This window comes from Anolis sagrei, chromosome 10 (genome assembly GCF_037176765.1).
Source record: "Anolis sagrei isolate rAnoSag1 chromosome 10, rAnoSag1.mat, whole genome shotgun sequence".
In the NCBI taxonomy this organism is placed as follows: Eukaryota; Metazoa; Chordata; class Lepidosauria; order Squamata; family Dactyloidae; genus Anolis; species Anolis sagrei.
In genome coordinates, this window is record NC_090030.1 from 10,022,588 (window position 1) to 10,039,354 (window position 16,767).

At 43.4% G+C, this 16,767-nt stretch overlaps 1 protein-coding gene across 1 annotated transcript in view; it reads right to left on the reverse strand.

Annotated features, from left to right (window-relative positions):
- SYTL4 (synaptotagmin like 4) overlaps positions 1-6,329 on the reverse strand; it is a 41,560-nt gene extending 35,231 nt beyond the window's left edge. Inside the window, exon 1 of the mRNA XM_060756379.2 lies at positions 6,249-6,329. The gene's annotated coding sequence lies outside the window, so the exon portion shown is untranslated. The remainder of the gene's footprint in view (positions 1-6,248) is intronic.
- Positions 6,330-16,767: the final 10,438 nt, after the last annotated feature.

Below are 16,767 nucleotides of genomic sequence, written 5' to 3' on the forward strand. Positions count from 1 at the left end.
TACTGTGTGTCGTTGCGTGAGTAAGTTTAAAGATGTTGAGGTGACACCTTCTGCTGGCAAGAGTTCAATGACTGCACACTGCTTAAGTCACACTCACCGGCCGTCTGTGCAGGGTTCCATACTTCACACTTTAACAACACAACCATTCAATGCTAAGACTTCCCACCAAAATGGAACTGTAGAGGAGAGTCTACTGAATAAGCAAATACCTGCCACATACCAGTACTGCCATCTGTTGAGGAGTTATGAAGGTGGAGCCATTACTTTTTCTGCTAAGGCTTCCCGTCAAAATGGAACTGTAGAGTAGAGTCTACTGAACAAGCCAGTACCTGCCGCATTCCAGTACTGCCATCTGTTGAGGAGTTATGAAGGTGGAGGCATTACTTTTTCTGCTAAGGCTTCCCGCCAAAATGGAACTGTAGAGGAGAGTCTACTGAACAAGCTGGTACCTGCCACATACCATCTGTTGAGGGGTTACGAAGGTGGAGGCATTACTTTTTCTGCTAAGGCTTCCCGCCGAAATGGAACTATAAAGCAGAGTCTACTAAACAAGTAGAATCTCCTCTCCACATACCAGTACAGCCATCTGTTGAGGAGTTACGAAGGTAGAGGCATTACTTTTTCTGCTAAGGCTTTCTGTAGAGGAGAGTCTACTGAACAAGCCAGTACCTGCCACATACCATCTGTTGAGGGGTTACGAAGGTGGAGGCACCACTTTTTCTGCTAAGGCTTCCCGCCAAAATGGAACTGTAGAGGAGAGTCTACTGAACAAGTAGAATCTCCTCTCCGCATACCAGTACAGCCATCTGTTGAGGAGTTACGAAGGTGGAGGCATTACTTTTTCTGCTAAGGCTTCCTGCCAAAATGGGACTGTAGAGGAGAGTCTACTGAACAAGTAGACTTTCCTCTCCGCATACCAGTACAGCCATCTGTTGAGGAGTTACAAAGGTGGAGGCATTACTTTTTCCGCTAAGGCTTCCCGCCAAAATGGGACTGTAGAGGAGAGTCTACTGAACAAGTAGACTTTCCTCTCCGCATACCAGTACAGCCATCTGTTGAGGAGTTACAAAGGTGGAGGCATTACTTTTTCCGCTAAGGCTTCCCGCCAAAATGGGACTGTAGAGGAGAGTCTACTGAACAAGTAGACTTTCCTCTCCGCATACCAGTACAGCCATCTGTTGAGGAGTTACAAAGGTGGAGGCATTACTTTTTCCGCTAAGGCTTCCCGCCAAAATGGGACTGTAGAGGAGAGTCTACTGAACAAGTAGACTTTCCTCTCCGCATACCAGTACAGCCATCTGTTGAGGAGTTACAAAGGTGGAGGCATTACTTTTTCCGCTAAGGCTTCCCGCCAAAATGGAACTGTAGAGGAGAGTCTACACAACAAGCCAGTACCTGCCACATACCATCTGTTGAGGAGTTACGAAGGGGGAGGCATTATTTTTTCTGCTAAGGCTTACCACCAAACTGGAACTGTAGAGGAGAGTCTACTGAACAAGCCAGTACCTGCCGCATACCAGTACAGCCATCTGTTGAGGAATTACGAAGGCAGAGGCATTACTTTTCATTCAACCCTCGTAAGTCAGGTGTTTGTAACTCGGGGACAGCTTGTATAAAAGGCGAGCGAGGGGAGGCGTTTGTCAGGCACTTTCGAGCAAAACAATTTCCTTTCCCCTCCCGATCACAAAGGCGCACACACCAAGTTTATCTTTGCACACAATAGGGAGGAAAGAAACGTCTGAGAAAACATACGCACGCAGCTCTGACATCAGAAAGGCAAACAGCTCTTGGGAGAACAGGAAGGCGGCCTTGGGAAGGAATCCAGTCCAAATGACAGGCGATGTTCGGGGCGCTTACGTCGGCACTGCATTGTTCCAACTCAGAGGAAGCCCTAGTTCGGCGTGCAAAGCGCTTTGAGAAACTTGGTCATACATTCCTAAATCCATGAGCATGAAAGCCTAAAAAAGCAGGACATCACGAAGTGCAGGCAATCCGTGAGTTACAAACATCCCAACTTACAAACGACTCACAGTTAAGAATAGGGTGAGACCACAGAAAATGAGAGGAATCTACCTCTAAGAAGGGAAATCCACTCCTGGAAGAGTTATCATTAGGTGGGAAAGGTGCCTCCAATGAAGTTGATCACCAATCCTTGTTTCCACAACGAGCCACATTTTCCAAAATCCAATTATCACAGGGACAGAAAGAGACGTGAAATGTACTGAACAGAAGCACAGACAACAAAGGAAACACCACAGTGTTGTCGACCTTTCCCAATGCCATCAAAACTTTTGATTGATTGATTGATCATAGAATCCTAGAGTTGGAAGAAACCTCGTGGGCCATCCAGTCCAACCCCATTCTGCCAAGAAGCAGAAAAATCACATTCAAAGCACCCCCAACAGATGGCCATCCAGCCTCTGTTTAAAAGCTTCCAAAAAAGGAGCCTCCACATACTAGTATGTGGTGTTAACCTTTCCCAATGCCATCAAAACTTTTGATTGATTGATAGATCATAGAATCCTAGAGTTGGAAGAAACCTCGTGGGCCATCCAGTCCAACCCCATTCTGCCATGAAGCAGGAAAATTGCATTCAAAGCACCCCCGACAGATGGCCATCCAGCCTCTGTTTAAATGCTTCCAAAGAAGGAGCCTCCACCATACTCCAGGGCAGAGAGTTCCACTGCTGAACAGCTCTCACAGTCAGGAAGTTCTTCCTAATGTTCAGATGGAATCTCCTTTCTTGTGACCATTCATCCCATTTCTGTCCCATGTTCCATCTACAGTGTTGTCCATACGATGCACTTTCCCCTGTCCTAAATTGAAGGCCTAACCCCACCTCCTTCAAGATGAACTGAACCACCTCAACTGGGCTCTCCAGGCCAATGGAGACTCCACCTCAGACATCAGAAGAGCTGCAAGACCGAGAACAAGCCACGAGAGTAAAGATGAAGATCCACCCAGAGGAAAAGTGTTCCTGCCATACATCAAGGGAACCACTGACCGCAGAGGGAAGCTGATGAGGAAACACAACATACAAACTATCTACAGACCCACCAAGAAAATCCAACAAATGCTTCGTTCTGCAAAGGACAAGAGGGATCCTCTCACCTCTGCAGGCAGGGACATCTAATTACCTCTCAACAAAAGTTTGCTCCAGGCACAGTCAGCCCATTGTATGCTAATCAAGGTGGTCACTTGAAACATTCACACCTAGCTCCAGCAGACAAGAGTGTCTCACCTTGGTCATTCCACAGATATATAAACCCTTTTTCCTAGTTCCAACAGACCTCACTATCTCTGAGGATGCTTGCCATAGATGCAGGCGAAACATCAGGAGAAATGCCTCTAGAACATGGCTATATAGCCCGGAAAAACCTACAACAACCTAATCATACTGTTCGACCTTTTTCGGCTCCTCTCAAATACACATTTTCTACTCCTATCTCATCCAGGGTTTTATCATTTTATCTTCTCCATTTGGCCTGCCATTTGTATTCAATTTTCTACTATACTATTTTGCTTTGTTCACTTTATTTTGCCACTCTATATACTTTATTGTGATGTGACTTTTGTTATGCTTTGCACTTTATTTTGCTGTATTGTATCTTTGGGCTTGGCCTGGTGTTAGCCATCCCGAGTCCCCTTTGGGGAGATGGTGGCAGGATATAAAGAAAGATTATTATTATTATTATTATTATTATTATTATTATTATTATTTTACTGGTACAAAAGTTCAGTATGTCACTTATTATTATTATTATTATTATTATTATTATTATTTCAGGACAGGGAAATAAAGCAGCAATAGGAAAGATTACCAGGCCAATTAGATTTAACGTGGATGACTAGGACAGTTTTAAACTGTGTATTTTAATATTTTGATAAATGTTTTTAATGTTTATGTATGTATATAAGAATGTGTTCCGGCATTGAATGTTTGCCGTATATATGCTGTGCTCCGCCCTGAGTCCCCTTTGGGGTGAGAAGGGTGGAATAAAAATATTTTAAATAAATAAATGAATAAATAAAATTATTATTATTATTTATTTATTTGAAGCCATTGTTCCATGTCCTAGTCTCCAGGACAGCAGAAAACAAGCTTGCTCCCTCCTCCCTATGATTTCCTCTCACATATTTATACATGGTCCTCATCGTGTCTCCTCTCAGCCTTCTCTTCTTCAGGCTAAACAGGCCATGCTCTTTAAGCCGCTCCTCATAGGACTTGTTCTCCAGACCCTGGATCATTTTAGCCACCCTCCTCTGGACACATTCCAGCTTGTCAACATCTCTTTTCAATAGATAGGCAGGAGCCTTTGGTGGTCCAGCGGGTTAAACCGCTGAGCTGCTGAACTTGTTGACCGAAAGATCGCCTAGTTTCCAACAGACCTCACAACCTCTGAGGATGCCTGCCATAGATGTGGGTGAAACGTCAGGAGAGAATGCTTCTGGAACATGCCAAACTCACAGCAACCCAATAATAATTTTGTTTGTTACCTGCCTCTCTCTGTGGAATAATTAAAACATGTAAACATTGCAAAACTTCTATAAATAATGGGCATGTTTCTGGAAAAGATACATATTAAAATGTATCCTATTAAAAGACAAGGGATACAACTTGGTTTACACATTCCAAAGTAATTTAGAAACAAATCCTGGTGAAATGAAAGAGTCTGAAATATAATACAATATAACATAATACAAGGCAGTTTCAGAAATAGCCGCTTTGAGTCCCCTTTGGGGAGATAAAGCGGATTATAAATAATAATAATAATAATAATAATAATAATAATAATAATAATAATACATTAGTTGTTGAAGGCTTCCATGTCTGGAATCACGGGGCTGCTGTGAGTTTTCCGAGCTGTATGGCCATGTTCCAGAAGCATTCTCTCCTGATGTTTCACCCACATCTATGGCAGGCATCCTCAGAGGTTGTGAGGTGTGTTCGAAACTAAGCAAATGAGGTTTATATACCTGTGAAATAATATCCAGGATAAGAGAAAGAACACTTGTCTGTTTGAGGCAAAGGTGAATGTTGCAATTGGCCACCTTGGTTAGCATTGAATGGCTTTGCAGCTTCAAAGACTGGGTGCTTCCTGCCTGGGGGAATCCTTTGTTGGCAGATGATTAGCTGGCCCTAATTGTTTCTTGTCTGGAATTCCCCCGTTTTTGAGTGTTGTTCTTTATTTACTGATATGATTTTAGAGTTTTAGGTATTAATGTTACAATTGGCCACCTTGATTAGCATTGAATGGCCTTGCAGCTTCAAAACCTGTCTGCTTCCTGCCTGGGGGAATCCTTCGTTGGGAGGCGTGAGCTGGCCCTAATTGTTTCTTGTCTGGAATTCCCCCGTTTTTGAGTGTTGTTATTTATTTACTGTTATGATTTTAGAGTTTTAGGTATTAATGTTACAATTGGCCACCTTGGTTAGCATTGAATGGCCTTGCAGCTTCAAAACCTGGCTGCTTCCTGCCTGGGGGAATCCTTTGTTGGGAGGTGTTAGCTGGCCTGAATTGTTTCTTGTCTGGAATTCTCCTGTTTTTGAGTGTCGTTCTTTATTTACTGTTATGATTTTAGAGTTTTAGGTATGAATGTTGCAATTGGCCACCTTGATTAGCATTGAATGGCCTTGCAGCTTCAAAACCTGTCTGCTTCCTGCCTGGGGGAATCCTTTGTTGGGAGGTGTTAGCTGGCCTTAAATGTTTCTTGTCTGGAATTCCCCCTTTTTAGTGTTATTCTTTATTTTCTGTTATGATTTTAGAGTTTTAGGTATGAATGCTGCAATTGGCCGCCTTGGTTAGCATTGAACGGCCTTGCAGCTTCCAAACCTGGCTGCTTCCTGCCTGGGGGAATCCTTCGTTGGGAGGTGTTAGCTGGCCCTGATTGTCTCATGCCTGGAATTCCCCATACAGCTTGGAAAACTCACAGCAACCCAATAATCAATTAGTTTGCAACCCTTTGATACAAGAGCCAACTGACCCAAAGCCGGGAGGATACTGGGATGAAAAGTGAAAGAAACTGGGAGATACTGGGATGGAAAACGAATCCAAAGACAGGCAGTTAAAAGCAGTATCACCCTGGATCAATTCTGCTGTGTAGATGCACCCTGGGTGAGCTTGGTGGCTTCAGAGGGACATAAAGTGAGGAAAGCACTCTGTGTATGCTCAGAGGCTGCGGGGAAGAGGCTTGGAAGAGGAAGAGGAGGCAAGAGCTTGCAGATGCAAAGGAAGGGAAAGAAAAAGTACCTGTCTCTCTGCTCCAGGCTGAGGGAGAAAGAGCCTCGTTGGCCCGGGAGGAGCCGCTCCCTTAAAGGGGCCGCACCCCTTTTCATGCCAGGCTCTTAAAGGGACAGCGCCCCGGCTGGGATGGCAGGGGGCGTGGCCTCACCTGGGAGGGGGCGTGGCCAGGGCGGCAGCAGGACCTCCCATCCTTACTAACAGCTTTGAAGTGCAGCTTCGTGAGGCCCAATACCTTGTGAAACTAAAAATCCCATGACCTAGGCAAGTAGTGGCAAAATGCATCAATTCTACAATGTGGATGCTATATTGGAAAGCATTGCAGCACCTACCTGTGCTGGCCAGGTAAGAGACTGCAGCCTCATCAAAGGGGAGGTCCTCACACATCCCTTGCCATACAGGCACAATAAATAAGAAGTTTTGCAGTACTTCCTTGCACTTCCAGCAAATTGGAGTATGCCTTACTCATACTAGCACAATAAAGGAGTTGTGCAGCACTTCTTTGCACTTCCAACATATTGGAGTATGTCTTACTCATACAGACATAATAAATTAGAAGTTTTGCAGCACTTTGCATTTCTAACACATTGGAGTATGTCTTACTCATACAGACACAATAAGAAGTTTTGCAGCACTTCTTTGCATTTCTAACACATTGGAGTATGTCTTACTCATACAGACATAATAAATTAGAAGTTTTGCAGCACTTTGCATTTCTAACACATTGGAGTATGTCTTACTCATACAGACACAATAAGAAGTTTTGCAGCACTTCTTTGCATTTCTAACACATTGGAGTATGTCTTACTCATACAGACATAATAAATTAGAAGTTTTGCAGCACTTTGCATTTCTAACACATTGGAGTATGTCTTACTCATACAGACACAATAAGAAGTTTTGCAGCACTTCTTTGCATTTCTAACACATTGGAGTATGTCTTACTCATACAGACACAATAAGAAGTTTTGCAGCACTTCTTTGCATTTCTAACACATTGGAGTATGTCTTACTCATACAGACATAATAAATTAGAAGTTTTGCAGCACTTCTTTGCATTTCTAACACATTGGAGTATGTCTTACTCATACAGACACAATAAATTAGAAGTTTTGCAGTACTTCTTTGCATTTCTAACACATTGGAGTATGTCTTACGCATTCAGACACAATACATTAGAAGTTTTGCAGTACTTCTTTGCATTTCTGGCTGCCGATTTGCTACCGGACCCAATTCAAGGTGCTGGTCTTGGCCTACAAAGCCCTAAACGGTTCCGGCCCAAAATACCTTTCGGACCGCATCTTGGCCTACGAGCCCACGAGGACCTTGAGATCGTCTGGGGAGGCCCTTCTCTCGATCCCGCCTGCGTCACAGGCACGGCTGGCGGGGACGAGGGAGAGGGCCTTCTCGGTGGTGGCCCCCCGGCTGTGGAACACTCTCCCGGCACACATCAGACAGGCGCCCTCCCTCATGTCCTTTCGAAAAAGCCTTAAGACCTGGCTGTTCGAGAGGGCATTTAATTAAGTGCTAAGCAACAACATTACGGTAATGAGAACTGGAATGGTATAAGGAAGATGAGACTGGCTATGATTCTACTAAGAGACGAAGCGGATTTTTATGTAGTTTGTATTTGTCGTATAGTTATATGTTGTTGATACTGGCCTTTGTAACTGTCTTTTTATGTGTACTGTACACCGCCATGAGTCGCCCGTAAGGGCTGAGAATGGCGGTTAATAAGTGCATCAAATAAATAAATAAATAAATAAATTTCTAACACATTGGAGTATGTCTTACTCATACAGACATAATAAATTAGAAGTTTTGCAGTACTTCTTTGCATTTCTAACACATTGGAGTATGTCTTACTCATACAGACACAATAAATTAGAAGTTTTGCAGTACTTCTTTGCACTTCCAACACATTGGAGTATGTCTTACTCATACAAACACAATAAATTAGAAGTTTTGCAGAACTTCTTTGCATTTCTAACACATTGGAGTATGTCTTACTCATACAGACATAATAAATTAGAAGTTTTGCGTACTTCTTTGCATTTCTAACACATTGGAGTATGTCTTACTCATACAGACATAATAAATTAGAAGTTTTGCGTACTTCTTTGCATTTCTAACACATTGGAGTATGTCTTACTCATACAGACACAATAAATTAGAAGTTTTGCAGCACTTCTTTGCATTTCTAACACATTGGAGTATGTCTTACTCATACAGACATAATAAATTAGAAGTTTTGCAGCACTTCTTTGCATTTCTAACACATTGGAGTATGTCTTACTCATACAGACACAATAAATTAGAAGTTTTGCAGCACTTCTTTGCATTTCTAACACATTGGAGTATGTCTTACTCATACAGACACAATAAATTAGAAGTTTTGCGTACTTCTTTGCATTTCTAACACATTGGAGTATGTCTTACTCATACAGACACAATAAATTAGAAGTTTTGCAGTACTTCTTTGCATTTCTAACACATTGGAGTATGTCTTACTCATACAGACACAATAAATTAGAAGTTTTGCGTACTTCTTTGCATTTCTAACACATTGGAGTATGTCTTACTCATACAGACACAATAAATTAGAAGTTTTGCAGTACTTCTTTGCACTTCCAACACATTGGAGTATGTCTTACTCATACAAACACAATAAATTAGAAGTTTTGCAGCACTTCTTTGCATTTCTAACACATTGGAGTATGTCTTACTCATACAGACACAATAAATTAGAAGTTTTGCAGCACTTCTTTGCATTTCTAACACATTGGAGTATGTCTTACTCATACAGACACAATAAATTAGAAGTTTTGCGTACTTCTTTGCATTTCTAACACATTGGAGTATGTCTTACTCATACAGACACAATAAATTAGAAGTTTTGCAGTACTTCTTTGCATTTCTAACACATTGGAGTATGTCTTACTCATACAGACACAATAAATTAGAAGTTTTGCGTACTTCTTTGCATTTCTAACACATTGGAGTATGTCTTACTCATACAGACACAATAAATTAGAAGTTTTGCAGTACTTCTTTGCACTTCCAACACATTGGAGTATGTCTTACTCATACAAACACAATAAATTAGAAGTTTTGCAGCACTTCTTTGCATTTCTAACACATTGGAGTATGTCTTCCTCATACAGACATAATAAATTAGAAGTTTTGCAGTACTTCTTTGCATTTCTAACACATTGGAGTATGTCTTACTCATACAGACACAATAAATTAGAAGTTTTGCAGCACTTCTTTGCATTTCTAACACATTGGAGTATGTCTTACTCATACAGACATAATAAATTAGAAGTTTTGCAGTACTTCTTTGCATTTCTAACACATTGGAGTATGCCTTACTCATACAGACACAATAAATTAGAAGTTTTGCAGCACTTCTTTGCATTTCTAACACATTGGAGTATGTCTTACTCATACAGACATAATAAATTAGAAGTTTTGCAGTACTTCTTTGCACTTCCAACACATTGGAGTATGCCTTACTCATACAGACACAATAAATTAGAAGTTTTGCAGCACGTCTTTGCATTTCTAACACATTGGAGTATGTCTTACTCATACAGACACAATAAATTAGAAGTTTTGCAGCACGTCTTTGCATTTCTAACACATTGGAGTATGCCTTACTCATACAGACACAATAAATTAGAAGTTTTGCAGTACTTTTTGCACTTCCAACACATTGGAGTATGTCTTACGCATTCAGACACAATAAATTAGAAGTTTTGCAGTACTTCTTTGCACTTCCAACACATTGGAGTATGTCTTACTCATACAGACACAATAAATTAGAGGTTTTGCAGTACTTCTTTGCACTTCCACCACATTGGAATATGTCTTACTCATACACAGGCACAATAAATTAGAGGTTTTGCAGTACTTCTTTGCACTTCCAACACATTGGAGTATGCCTTACTCATACAAACACAATAAATTAGAAGTTTTGCAGTACTTATTTGCACTTCCAACACATTGGAGTATGCCTTACTCATACAAACACAATAAATTAGAAGTTTTGCAGTACTTATTTGCACTTCCAACACATTGGAGTATGTCTTACGCATTCAGACACAATAAATTAGAAGTTTTGCCCCACTTCTTTGCAGTTCCAGCAAACTGAAGTATGAAGTTTGGTATTACTTTGTATTTCTGGCAAATTGGAGTATGTCTTACCCCTACGGGCACAATAAATGTTTTGCAATACTTCTTTGCAATTCTGGCAAACTGGAGTTATGTCTTACGCATACAGGCACAATAAAGAAGGTTTGCACTACTTATTTGCAGTTCTAGCAAAGTAGAGTATGTCTTACTCGTACACAATAAATAAGTTTTGCAGTAATTCTTTGCAGTTCTGGGAATTTGGTGTATGTTTCCGGCTGAGGTTTTAGGGCAGGAGATGCTAAGAAGGTTGAATGAAAAGTAATGCCTCCACCTTTGTAACTCCTATACAGATGGCAGTACTGGTATGCAGCAGGTACTGGCTTGTTCAGCAGACTCTCCTCTACAGTTCCATCGTGGTGGGAAGTTTGCTCTCCTTTAGGCTAATGGGGAGGAACAACAGGTGATCATATGAGGGTTGAATGAAAAGTAATGCCTCCACCTTCGTAACTCAACAGATGGCAGTACTGGTATGCGGCAGGTACTGGCTTGTTCAGTAGACTCTCCTCTACAATTCCATTTTGGCGGGAAGCCTTAGCATTGAATGGCTGTGTTGTTAAAGTGCAAAGTATGGAACCCTGCACAGACAGTCGGTTAATGCGACTTAATCAACGTGCAGTCATTGAATTCTTGACAGCAGAGGGTGTCTCCTCAACATCTTTAAACTTACTCACCCAATGACACACAGTACTCACGTCAACACAATCACCATATACAGCTTGTATTCTCTGATGAATCTCCTCTGGGATGACACCTTTTGCTGTCAAGAATTCAATGACTGCATGTTGCTTAAATCACAGGGCTCAGTATTGTCCCCCATGTTGTTTGACATCTACATGAAGCCGCTGGGTGAGATCATCTGGAGTTTTGGAGTTCAATGCCATCTGTATGCAGATGACGTCCAACTCTATCACTCATTTCCACCAGATGCTAAGGAGGCTGTCCAAGTCCTGAACAGGTGCCTGACTGCTGTGATGGTCTGGATGAGGGCGAGCAAATTGAAGTTGAATCCAGACAAGACAGAGGTCCTCCTGGTCAGTCGTAAGGCCAAACAGGGTATAGGGTCACAGCCTGTGCTGGATGGGGTCACACTCCTCTTGAAGGCACAGGTTCACAGCTTGGGGGTCCTCCTGGTCTCATCACTGAGCCTGGAATCCCAGGTGGCAGTGGTGGCCAGGGGAACTTTCGCACAATTAAAACTTGTTCGCCAGCTGTGCCTGTACCTTGGAAAGTCAGACTTGGCCATGGTGGTCCACGCTCTCGTTACATCTAGGATAGACTACTGCAACGCACTCTACGTGGGGTTGCCTTTGAAGACTGCTCGGAAGCTTCAAATAGTCCAACGAGAGGCAGCCAGGTTAATAACTGGGGCGGCATACAGGGAGCATACAACTCCCATGTTACGCCAGCTCCACTGGCTGCCAGTTTGCTACTGGGCACAATTCAAAGTGCTGACTTTGGCCTATAAAGCCCTAAACGACCCCGGCCCAAATTACCTGTCCAAACGCATCTATGTACCATCGTAGAGATTAAAATCCTCCGGGGAGGCCCTGCTTTCCGCCCCGCCATTGTCACAGGTGCGATTGGTGGGGATGAGAGACAGGACCTTCTTGGCGATTGCTCCCCGGCTATGGAACTCCCTTCCTTGTGAGAGCAGGTCGGCCCCCTCCCTCCTGTCCTTTAGAAGGATGGTAAAAACTTGGCTGTGGGACCAAGCTTTCGGGACAGGGCAATGAAATTAAATCCAGACAAGACAGAGGTACTCCTGGTCATTCGCAAGGCCGAACAGGGTATAGGGTTACAGCCTGTGCTGGATGGGGTCGCACTCCCCTTGAAGGCGCAGGTTCGCAGCTTGGGTGTGATCCTGGATTCATCGTTGAGCCTGGATCCCCAGGTTTCAGCGGTGACCAGGGGAGCATTTGCACAGCTCAGGCTCGTGCGCCAGCTGCGCCCGTACCTCGGGAAGTCTGACTTGGCCGCGGTAGTACACGCTCTGGTCACATCCCGCCTTGACTACTGCAACGCTCTCTACGTGGGGCTGCCCTTGAAGACGGCCCGGAAGCTCCAGCTAGTCCAGCGCGCGGCAGCCATGTTACTAGCAGCTCTCTACGTGGGGCTGCCCTTGAAGACGGCCCGGAAGCTCCAGCTAGTCCAGCGCGCGGCAGCCATGTTACTAACAGGAGCGGGACGCAGGGAGCACACAACGCCCTTGTTGTTCCAGCTCCATTGGCTGCCGATCTGCTACCGGGCCCAATTCAAGGTGCTGGTGTTGGCCTACAAAGCTCTAAACGGTTCCGGCCCAAAATACCTATCTGACCGCATCTCGGCCTATGAGCCCACGAGGACTTTGAGATCGTCTGGGGAGGCCCTTCTCTCGATCCCGCCTGCCTCACAGGCACGTCTGGCGGGGACGAGGGATAGGGCCTTCTCGGTGGTGGCCCCCCGGCTGTGGAACACCCTCCCTGTAGACATCAGACAGGCGCCCTCCCTTATGACATTCCGCAAGAGACTAAAGACGTGGTTGTTTGAGAAGGCTTTTGACTAAGTTCTACAACAATTGGCAATGATGATTGGAACGGAATATGGATAACGAGACTGGATTGTGATTCTATGATGAGACGCTGCGAATGATTTAGTGTAATTGTATTATTGATAGTCATGTTGTTATTGTTGTTTGTGATATTGCCTTTATTGTAAATTGTTTTTATATGTTGTACACCGCCGTGAGTCGCCCTAGGGCTGAGAACGGCGGTCTACAAATGCAGTAAATAAATAAATAAATAAATAAATGAAGCAACAATGGGAAAGATGACAGGGCCAATTGGATTTGATGCGGATGGCTAGGACGGTTTTAAATTGTTATTTTAAATGGTGTATTTTAATATTTAGATAAATGTTTTTTAATGTTTATGTGTTGTCTCCAGGCATTGAATATTTGCCATGTATATGTTGTGCTCCGCTCTGAGTCCCCTTCGGGGTGAGAAGGGCGGAATATAAGTGTTTTAAATAAATAAATAAACAACTCCTTTCAAAGCAATTGAACAGGAATAACACTTTCAAACCAGTAACAGAAGTTTTTTTTCCGAAATTGTGTTACATCGTGTAATTCAAGGAAATACAAAGAATTAGAGGAGATCAGGGCAAAGCCAGAGAGGGCTGGCTTGCTCCAAAGTCCATACATGACAGATTGGCAGCTGTGACTCCTCCCCAAGAACATACAGAAAGCCCAGCAAAGATAAAAGTCTGTTGGGGCAGACTGGTTTCCAGTACAATGGCCACCCAATGAGCCTTGTACAAAATACTTTCCCTTGCCTACAAGGTCTTTCACGTCTTCTCTTGCACCTATTGAGTGACAGGTTGCTGTCTCCTCGCTTCCTAATATTCCCCTCATCAGTGATGATGGCTGTGGCTTTGAGACTGGGTGACGTCTCTTTCTGCAATGGGGAGGCGGCTTCCAAAACAAACAGAAAGCGAGCCAATGTGAGTCACCCTCCGTTTACTCTGAGCTCTCTCTTTGCTCTGTGATAACCATCCTGACCAGTACAAAAGGCCCCACCCAGAGTGGCAAGCCTCCCTTTTTTATCCAGAAAATACCTAAAGGTGAGATTAAGACAAAGGGCAGGTGGCTGAGTCAACCGGCATGTCATAAGCATGAATAGGAATAAGCATAAATAGGAGAAAGTCTCATTACAATGCTGGAGTTGTAGTCCAAAGATGCTCTGATTGGTATTCATACTTACTTACTTAGGCGATCCCTTGTTGTCCGAGTAAGATTGTCCTCCAAATTCAGTGTTCTGGTGGTGGGTACGTAGGTGACTGTGGAGCCCTATTCTTCATCCCCATGTTCTCCTGCAGTGAGGGCATCCGTTTCCAGACAAAAGGCAGTCCCGATTAAGGTTGGCTTGATGTGCCCTCATCCTCTTGGCATGTTTCTCTCTTTCGCCCTTCATTCATGCCACTTCAAATTCTACAGCACTGCTGGTCACAGCTGACCTCCAGCTAGAGCGCTCAAGGGTCATGGCTTCTCAGTTCTCGATGTCTATGCCACCGTTTTTAAGGTTGGCTTTGAACCCATCTTTAAATCTCTTTTCCTGTCCACCAACACTCTGTTTTCCGTTCTTGAGTTCGGAGTAGAGCAACTGCTTTGGGAGATGGTGATCAGGCATTCGGACAACGTGGCTGGTCCAGCAGTTGATGGTGGAGGAGCATTGTTTCAACACTGGTGGTCTTTGCTTCTTCCATCACGCTGACATTTGTCCACCTGTCTTCCCAAGAGATTTGCACGATTTTTCGAAGCCAACACTGATGGAATTGTTCCAGGAGTTGCATGTGACATCTGTAGATAGTCCATGTTTTGCAGGCATAGAACAGGGTTGGGAGGAAAATAGCTTTATAAACAAGCCCCTTCCTTGGTCTCCCTACGGATGTCCCGACCCTCAAACACTCTCTGCTTCATTTGGAAGAATGCTGCACTCGCAGAGCTCAGTGGTGTTGTATTTCAGTGTCAACGTTGACTTTTGTGGAGAGGTGGCTGCCAAGGGAGCGGAAATGTATTCATGCAGACAAATGCTAACAAAATTGCAGACTTTGTTTACTCTGAAATTCATACCCACAAAGGGCACCTTGTAGATAAAATTATTATTATTATTATTATTGTGTTGTCGGCTTTCATAGCTGGAATCACTGGGCCATTGCGAGTATTCCAGGCTGTATGGCCATGTTCCTGAAGGATTCTCTCCTGACGTTTTGCCCACATCTTTGGCAGGCATTCTCAGCTTTGAAGCTGCAAGGCCATTCAATGCTAATCAAGGTGGCCAACAAGGTCGAACAGACAAGAGTTCTTTCTCCCACCCTGGACATTATTCCACAGATATATAAACTCCATTTTCCTAGTTTCCAATAGATCTCACAGCCTCTGAGGATGCCTGCCATAGATGTGGGTGAAACGTCAGGAAAGAATGCTTCTGGAACATGGTCAGACAGCCTAGAAAACTCACAGTGGCCCATTATTATTACAATTTGTTACCCACCTCTCTTCATGGCACAGTCAAAATATGTCAACATAAAATAAAATATATAAAATAAAATACATATATTAAAATACTTTACTATAAAACACACATATCGATTAAAATGCAGTAGTCATAGAATGTACATATATTTAACACTCATGGTTTAAGGTTGACTGGATACCAAAACAAAGAAATTGAGGGAAATAAATCTATCAGAAGACAATGTGCCTTGAAGTCAATGTAGAAGTAGACTTCTATGTTTAGTGAGACTTGTAAATTTATTATCAGAAAGATCCTTATCTGCAATATATCTAAGAAAGTTTATTCTTGTTTAGAACTCAAGACTTTATGACAGGGTTGAGAACTGTGGGAGGGAATCATATGCATTTGTAGACCTGTGTGTCTTAATATTTGAACTATTTATTTATTTATTTATTTGTCGTGTCAGAGCAACCAGTCCATTATATTACATTTCTAACAGAATAAAGCAAACAAACAGACAAATACAAAACTTGTGAGCTTGGTAGTTGGTTAAATGTCCTTTGACCAGTATCTGGCCACTTGGAGTGCTTCTGGTGTTGCTGCAAGAAGGTCCTCCATGGTGCATGTGGCAGGGCTCAGGGTGCATTGCAGCAGGTGGTCAGTGGTTTGCTCTTCTCTGCACTTGCATGCTGAGGATTCCACCCTGTAGCCCCATTTCTGAAGGTTGGCTCTGTATCTCGTGGTGCCAGAGCACAGTCTGTTCAGTGCCTTCCAAATCACCCAATGTGCCCAGGAGGGAGTCTCTCATTTGGTATCAGCCATTAGTTGAGGTTCTGGGTTTGAGCCTGCCACTTTTGGATTCTCGCTTGCTGAGGTGTTCCAGCGAGTCTCTCTGTAGATCTTAGAAAACTATTTCTAGATTTAAGTCATTGATGTGCTGGCTGATACCCAAACAGGGGATGAGCTGGAGATGTCTCTGCCTTGGTCCTTTCACTATTGGCTGCTACTTCCCGGCGGATGTCAGGTGGTGCAATACCGGCTAAGCAGTGCAATTTCTCCAGTGGTGTAGGGCGCAGACACCCTGTGATAATGCGGCATGTCTCATTAAGGGCCACATCCACTGTTTCAGTGTGGTGAGATGTGTTCCACACTGGGCATGCATACTCAGCAGCAGAGTAGCACAGCGCAAGGGCAGATGTCTTCACTGTATCTGGTTGTGATGCCCAGGTTGTGCCAGTCAGCTTTCGTATGATATTGTTTCTAGCACCCACTTTTTGCTTGATGTTCAGGCAATGCTTCTTGTAGGTCAGAGCATGGTCCAGTGACTCCCAGGTATTTAGGTG